Here is an 8185-nt window from a genome sequence, read left to right on the forward strand (position 1 = left end):
ACCAGTTAGCCAGACAAGGAGGGGTATGCACCATCATCAAAGAAAAATGCATCACATATGTACACGACGAGACACTAAACATAACAGCAGCCATGTCCAGGATACAAAAACAATTGGATAGTTTTATACAGGGACTCACAGGGACTGATGGGTGGTTAGGGTGGTTGTTTAACACAGTTTGGGGAGCATACATCATGAAAGGAGTAATTTTAGTAATAGCCATCCTGTTCACACTCTGCCTGGGTCTAACTTGTATTAAAGTCATATGTGCAAATATTGTATCAAGAACGCTACCCACTGCCAGCATCCAGATGCAAGAACTGTACCACACCATGGGGGAAGAGGAACAACAGCAAGGATGACATCTATACAGGTCCCTTTACCTCTGAAGATCGTCCATGGGGGGTCAGCCATGAATGGGACCCCTGGACGAGAGGAGGGACTGAAGTAGGACATTTTTTAAGGCTATATTGGATTCGTATTAATATTTACATCATCAAAGCATTCTTCATTTATTGGACTGATTGGCACCATTTATGATGTAAAGGGATGGGCATTCGTTTGAATCCCATTTTTGCACAGCTGAGAAACCTTTTTCAAACGAAATGGAGAATCTATAATCTGCCTAGCAACAGCACGAAGCTGCATCTTAAAACGGCACCATGGCCTGAAGTTCGGGATATCTGCGAGTCAAGACCCTGACAGTGGGGCAGATATATATATATTTTGATTAAAACTAAGACTTATAAAATGAAATGTTATAAAATGAAATGTTGTAAAACCAAAATGACCCAGGCAGGCAAAAGAAACCTAAGGATTAAATATATTGATTAGATTAGTTTTACACACAGACACAAATCCTATCAAACAGGAGGCTGACACAATAGATTCCCAGGTTAACCCAGGAACCACACTCAACACCTAATCAAGGTACAGCATAGAGATAATGGGACACCATTGTAAGTCAAGGGAACACCTATTAAAACCAAGCAGATAACGAGACATTGACGTCAGAGTCAGGAAGCCCGGGAAATCATGTATCTGTACTATTCAAATGTAAAACGGCAAAAGCCCACCAAAACCTTGCAAATGCTTGTACTGTCTATAAATATTGAACCTCGTCTGCATATCGGGGAGATCACCGTGGTCAAGCCATTGTTAGGAGCTGGCTGCGTGGGTCTCCCTGAAGGACTTCAGGACTTGTACAATACAGTAAAAACACTTTGAACCTTGCCTTGAGACGCGACCTCTTGAATGCACTGGCAAAAGGGATTTTTCCCTACAACACAACAATTGCAGACCTATTCATATTATACAACAGCCAATTTCCATGTTAAAGGGGGCTCAGCAACTTTCAAAATGGAACCAACTGCATTGCCACTGCTGATGGGGCAGTAAGGCGGCTACCAACCTGATTTTGAGCCTGTTACCATCCTGTTAATGCTAGGCCTGAAAATCAACAGCATTAAATCCATGACCAGGCCTTTAGGAGAAGTTGCCGCTTTCAAGTGTGCAACAACAAGAACTTGCATTTATATCGCACATTATATTTAATAAGCCCCAAGACTCTTTGCAGGAGCCTCATTAAACAACATCTGGGGCTATTAGAACAATTGACCAAAAGCTTGACAAAGAGATCAATATTAAGTAACATCTTTTAAAAAATTTTTTTTTATAAATTTAGATTAGCCAATTATTTTTTCCAATTAAGGGGCAATTTAGTGTGGCCAATCCACCTACTCTGCACATTTTTGGGTTGTGGGGGCGAAACCCACGCAGACACGGGGAGAATGTGCAAACTCCACACGGACAGTAACCCAGAGCCGGGATCGAACCTGGGACCTCAGCGCCGTGAGGCGGTTGTGCTAACCACTAGGCCACCGTACTGCCCTTTAAGTAACATCTTTAAAGAGGAGAAAGATGAAGAGGTTTAGGGAGGGAAATTCAGAGATTAGGGCCCAGGCAGCTGGAGGCACAGCCATCAATGGTGGAGCCATTAAAATCAGGGATGCAGGAATGGCTAGAACTGAAGGAGCACAAAGATATTTTAAATGTGTAGGGCTGGGGTGAATAACAGAGGTAAGGAAGTCATGAAGGAAAATATTAAAGTTGACATGCTGTTGGACAGGGAGCCAATGTCGGTCAGTGATAACAGGGGGACTGAAAGAATGGAAGACATGTAGGTAAGGATTTGGTTTGATATCTTAAAGTTTTAAACTTATAGACAGATTTGTATTGTAGCTAGAAATAATGAAATGGTTCAAAGGTTATTCATTTCCTGGTTTTTGAGTTTATTTGTCATGGTACAATTTTAGCTAACAGAGTGATTTAATTGTTTGTTTAAACTATAGGGGGTATGATTCATGTGCTTTCATAGCCACATTAGGAAACACATTCTGACATCCAACTGTTATGCCAATATCAGCACCTCCCATGGCCCTTCACACTGCCATTAACACTTCCTCTACCTTGTGCCCTACACATCTTTGTTGCAACCTCTCCTAGTTTCCACCTATCACTGAACTTCTATTTTGCTACGCCCCCTCTTATGTAGCATATAACCCATCACATTTTGGTCTGTGTGGAGTCCTTCTGCAGTCCCCCTGCTTCCTCAATACTACCTGTTCCTCTACAGATCTTTGTATCATCTGCAAACTTAGCAACAGTGCCTTCAGTTCCTTCTTCCAGATCATTAATGTATATTGTGAAAAGCTGTGGGCCCAGCACAGACCCCTGAGGCACACCACTAGTCACCGGCTGTCATCCTGAAAAAGACTCATTTATCCCCACTCTTTTAGAAATTGGATCATAGAACCAGATGGATTCCCTTGATGATTCTGGCACCCTATCCAATTTGACATGCATTTTTAACAAACACAGATCAACAATGTGTATTGCGCAATCTGGATCACCATATGAAAAGGGACCAACCAGCTAAAATAGCAATCCGAGAACATGCTCACCTTTGCAAATGGGGTACCTAATGACAATCTCAGACTAAAGGGATGATCCTTTAAAACAGATGAGGAGGAATTTCTTCAGCCAGAGGGTAGTGAATCTGTGGAACTCTGCCACAGAAGGCTGTGGAGGCCAAATCACTGAGTGTCTTTAAGAGAGAGATAGATAGGTCCTTTCCAGACTTATTAAAGGCCTGCTACTCCTGCCAACTGACCACCTGTTCCTAACAAATACATTTACCTTTTTGGGGTGCCACTAACTCCCTCCAGCAGGCTGGTTATAACTTGATGATGCAAGCTGACCAAGTTTATATATCAGTTTTGATGTGACCATCATTGCCAACATTGAGCTCACATCTGAATTCAGGCATAAACCAATTTCTAGGCAGATATTTCCATTATAAACATTGAAATGTTGAGATTGGGCATTGCCATGATCATAGAATTTACAGTGCAGAAGGAGGATATTTGGCCCATCAAGTCTGCACCGGCCGTTGGAAAGACTGTGGGAGGAAACCGGAGCACCCGGAGGAAACCCACGTCGACACAGGGAGGACGTGCAGACTCCACACAGACAGTGACCAATCAGAAAAAGTGTTTCCAATTGTTTTGCCATTAAAAAATTGTACGATTTTAAAATATTACTGGAAGTAATATTTGTGGACAGGAAGTGAAACATGAAATGTTTAAAACATAGTTGGATCATAGAGTTAGAGTTTTACAGCACGGAAAGAGGCCCTTTGGCCCATCTTGTCCATGCCAGCCATCAAGCACCTATCCATTCTAATCACATTTTCCAGCACTTGACCTGTAGCCTTGTATGTTATGGCATTTCAAGTTCTCATCTAAATATTTCCTAAATATTGTGAGGATTTCCATCTTTACCACCCTTTCAGGCAGTGAGTTCCAGATTCCAACCACCCGCTGAGTAAAGAGGTTTTTTTCTCACATCCCCTTTAAATCTCCTGCCCCGGGCCTTTAATCTATACACCACGGTTATTGACTCCTCCTCGAAGGGAAAAAGGTCCTTCCTATCCACATATCCCTCATAATTTTATACACCTCAAATCAGGTCCCCCCCCTCAGCTTTATCTGCTCCAAGGAAAACAACCCAAGCCTATCCAGTCTCTCTTAATAAGTGAAACTCTTCAGCCCAACAACATCCACTGCAGCCCCTCCAGTGCAATCACTTCATTCCTATAATGTAGCGGCCAGAACTGCACACAGCACTCCGGGTCTGGATTAACCAGCATTTTATACAGCTCCATCATACCCTCTCTGCTCCTATATTCCATGCCTCGGCTAATAAAGGCAAGTATCCCTATGCCTTCTTAACCACCTTATCTACCTGTCCTGCTGTCTTCAGGGATCTATGGACATATACCCCAAGGTCCATCTGGTCTTCTGTACTTCCTAGAGTTCTACTGTTCAATGTGTATTCCCTTGCCTTGTTAGTCCTCCCAAAATGCATCATCTCACACTTTTCAAGGTTAAATTCCACTTACCACTGTTCAGCACATCTGACCAGCTGGTCTATATTGTCCTGTAATCTAAGGCTTTCCTCCTCATTATTTACCACACAACCAATTTTTGTGTCTCTGCAATTCATCATGGTGAATCAGGTTTTGTAAACTACATTTTTTCTTATATTGGATTACAATTATTCTTGTCATTGAAGGAGTATAATGGAAACTTTTTTTTAAAATTGAGTGACTTCGGCACTCCATCAGCCCCATGGTGGTGGTGGCCCTGAGAGTCTGGGGGCAATGGAGGAGACATGTGGGGGCAGAGGGAGCATCGGCCTGGTCCCCAATTTGTAATAATCACCGGTTTGCCCCGGGAAGTATAGATGGGGAGGGGGTTCGGATATAGCGGAGAGCAGGGATTGAGAGGATGGGGGATATGTTTATAGAGGGGAGCTTTCCGGGTATGAGGGCGCTTGAGGAGAAGTTTGGGTTGGCGAGGGGAAACAAATTCAGGTATCTACACGTGCGGGACTTCCTACGTAAACAGGTGTCAACCTTCCCGCTATTACCGCTAAGGAGGATTCAGGACAGGGTAGTGTGCAGAGGGTGGGTAGAAGGGATCGTCTCGGACATTTACAAGGAATTTATGGGGTCAAAGGAGACGCAGACCGAGGAGCTGAAGCGCAAGTGGGAGGTGGAGCTGGGAGGAGAGACAGAGGATGATCTATGGGCGGACGTGTTGAGTAGAGTCAACGCGTCCGCAACATGTGCCAGACTCAGCCGGATACAATTTAAGGTCATTCACTGGGCTCACATGACAGTGGCCTGGATGAGCAGATTCTTTGGAGTGGAAGACAGGTGTGCAAAATGTGCCGGAGGACCAGCGAACCATGTCCACATGTTCCGGGCATGTCCGATGCATATGGAATTTTGGCAGGGGTTTGCAGATGTCGTGTCCACGGTGTTAAAAACAAGGGTGGCGCTGAGTCCAGAGGTGGTGATTTTCGGGATGTCAGAAGACCCGGGAATCCAGGAGGAGAAAGAGGCAGACGTTCTGGCCTTTGCTTCCCTGGTAGCCCAGAGACGGATACTATTACCTTGGAGTGACTCAAAGCCCCCAAAGTCAGAGACCTGGCTAACTGACATGGCTAGCTTTCTCTGTTTGGAGAAAATCAAGTTTGCCTTGAGAGGGTCAATGTTAGGGTTCACCTGGAGGTGGCAACAGTTCGTCGACTTCTTCGCAGAAAATTAGTCGTCAGCAGAAGGGGGGTGGTTAGTTTAGCTTAGAGTAGGGGGTAAATAAAGGTGTGGCCTGTAAGGGAGGGAATAGGCTTTTGCACTATGTTTATAGTTTCATGTACATTGTTTATTGTGTTGTTGTTATAATACCAAAAAATACCTCAATAAAATTTTTATTTAAAAAAAATTGAGTGACTTAATAATTCCAGTATTACCTGCTTTCAACAACCGATGGGTACAAAATTCCTGAACATCAACTGAAAATTGTTTTTAAATGGTCTGGTGACAATGATGTCTTAAGCACCACGCAATTGCTAATATTCACATGCCAGTGTTATGAAGTGGTATATGGAGAGGGGGCATGATTAAAGTCTTCAACTACAAGCTTTATTTATTGTAGCACCAAATTATTAAAAAGATAGTTATATATCACACACGCTTTGGTTTCTTTTTAAGTTCGACCTCCAAACCACGAGCTATTTTCTAGAGTTCAATTCCACAATCTTCCAAATTAATTAAATTTGGGGAAGCTGGGGGTCAAGGACAGACACCAAATCATTGACGATAAATTATACCAGCTCCTCACTGGCTCAATATACTGGTTCGTTGTTTATTCACCAGAGCTCTGCAATCACTGCTGATGGTATTAGTAAATATTTTCTTTAATGTGCTCAGTGACATTCCTCTGTTTGCCATTTTACTCCAGGTGATCCATGGCCTATTTTAAAATGGAAATGAAAAGAATGCCCTACAAATGTGGTGAACTTTTATCCACTGACATTACCACCGCAATTTCTAGACATACAGCTCAGCAATGTTAAAATTAACATGCGTTTTTAAACTACCTCTGCCTGATGCCTTAGGGATCTTCATGTAATAAAAAAAGAGCAAATTCGCCATAGTCCCAGGTGACAATAGGCTGCTTGCCCCTTTGAGGAGGAGAGCTGCCTGGTGGTGATTTAACCTGAGGATCACCATACTTCAGGCCAGGTTTTGAAGGCGGGGCCTTCATGAATAACCTCAGCTGGTAGGGGAAATTGAACCTGAGCAATGTTCTGCATCATAAACCAGCTGTCCAGCCAACTGAGCTAAACTGGACCCAACTTCTGTCATATAATTGGGTTAAAGCTACCGAGGAAATGGAAAAAGCAGGAAAGATAACTTCCAAGAAAGTCTCCCGGCCAGTGATTTCCGAAACATATATTTTGCTACACTTCCTCCTTCCGATGCTTATGGTCTGTCACTGTCTGGACAGTGACAAGGGAGGTTGTGACCCGGACGGAGTGGAGGACCAGCTCCAGTGATTTCCGAAACATATATTTTGCTACACTTCCTCCTTCCGATGCTTATGGTCTGTCACTGTCTGGACAGTGACAAGGGAGGTTGTGATCCGGACGGAGTGGAGGACCAGCTCTAGTGATTTCCGAAACATATATTTTGCTACACTTCCTCCTTCCGATGTTTATGGTCTGTCACTGTCTGGACAGTGACAAGGGAGGCTGTGACCTCCGGACAGAGCGGAGGACCAGCTCCAAGCAGACAGGGCGTGAAGAGCTGATCGGTTAGCCCGGCTTCATGCATTGCAGGAAGAGAGCTAATAACAATCATCCCATTTACACGGAGCATTTCCATTGAGAGTGAACATAAAATACCAACACTGCTCGGATTGCACTCAGCAACGCCATTTTAACAGCGAAGGGGAAGGGGGCAGCACCTCTCAACCCCAGACCCAAGGAGGAAACACGCCTGAATTTCACTTTAACATGTTATTCTTTACAAGAGGATAAAAGTTCCACAGGAACAAATCCAGCACGTTTACAAGCGCTTTAAAGCACCCCTGAAACCAGCCAGTGAATGTGGGTGAACACAGACATTGCTGCCCCCCCCCCCCCCCCAGCCCGCCTTACCTCTCGGAGCTGGGGAAATCTTCACATCACAGTCGACGCACTGAGCCGAGCGCACTCACACACATTGTGCAGCACCTTCAGGAAGCGGCACATCGCCTGTGACAGAAACCGAAACTGGCTGCACAGGGACTGGAGATGGCCTTTTCCACTCGAGTTTTAACCACGCAACACAACCGGACCACCCATCAATATATATATTACCTCTACGTGCATTCACTGTCAACCTCTCGCCATGGCGAGTTCACCTCATTAATAATTGGTCTTGGAAATGATGCGCTGCAATCTCCCCCTGTAGGAAGTACTCGAGCTACACCGCTGAGAAGCAACCACAATTGCAAGCTGCCTTAGGTGGTTTCCACTATGAATTTGGGCATGGGGTTTCTCATTGGAATTGTAAGCCCCTTCAATTGTCCAACAGGTTCCTGTGTGGACGAAAGCGGGGCCTCCAGGGCCACATTACAGGGTTCGGCTTGTTCTAGGAATGTAGGGGTGATGCGACCATCCATTCAGGCGAAATAGAGTGTAGATGTAAACTGTGGCTTTAATTGACGAGAACAGTGCCTGCCTGCGACTGCTTTGCTACTGAGAGCCACCTACAGGGCTACTGCTCTTTATA

The 8185-nt window shown here is 44.5% G+C and overlaps 1 protein-coding gene across 2 annotated transcripts in view; it reads right to left on the reverse strand.

The window, feature by feature from the left end:
* LOC119973701 (TNF receptor-associated factor 5-like) overlaps nucleotides 1-7856 on the reverse strand; it is an 82629-nt gene extending 74773 nt beyond the window's left edge. Inside the window, exon 1 of one of the 2 annotated variants that reach the window (XM_038812095.1) lies at nucleotides 7771-7856. The gene's annotated coding sequence lies outside the window, so the exon portion shown is untranslated. The other variant, XM_038812086.1, reaches the window with a different exon arrangement.
* Nucleotides 7857-8185: the final 329 nt, after the last annotated feature.

Source organism: Scyliorhinus canicula, chromosome 1, assembly GCF_902713615.1.
Source record: "Scyliorhinus canicula chromosome 1, sScyCan1.1, whole genome shotgun sequence".
Classification (NCBI taxonomy): Eukaryota; Metazoa; Chordata; class Chondrichthyes; order Carcharhiniformes; family Scyliorhinidae; genus Scyliorhinus; species Scyliorhinus canicula.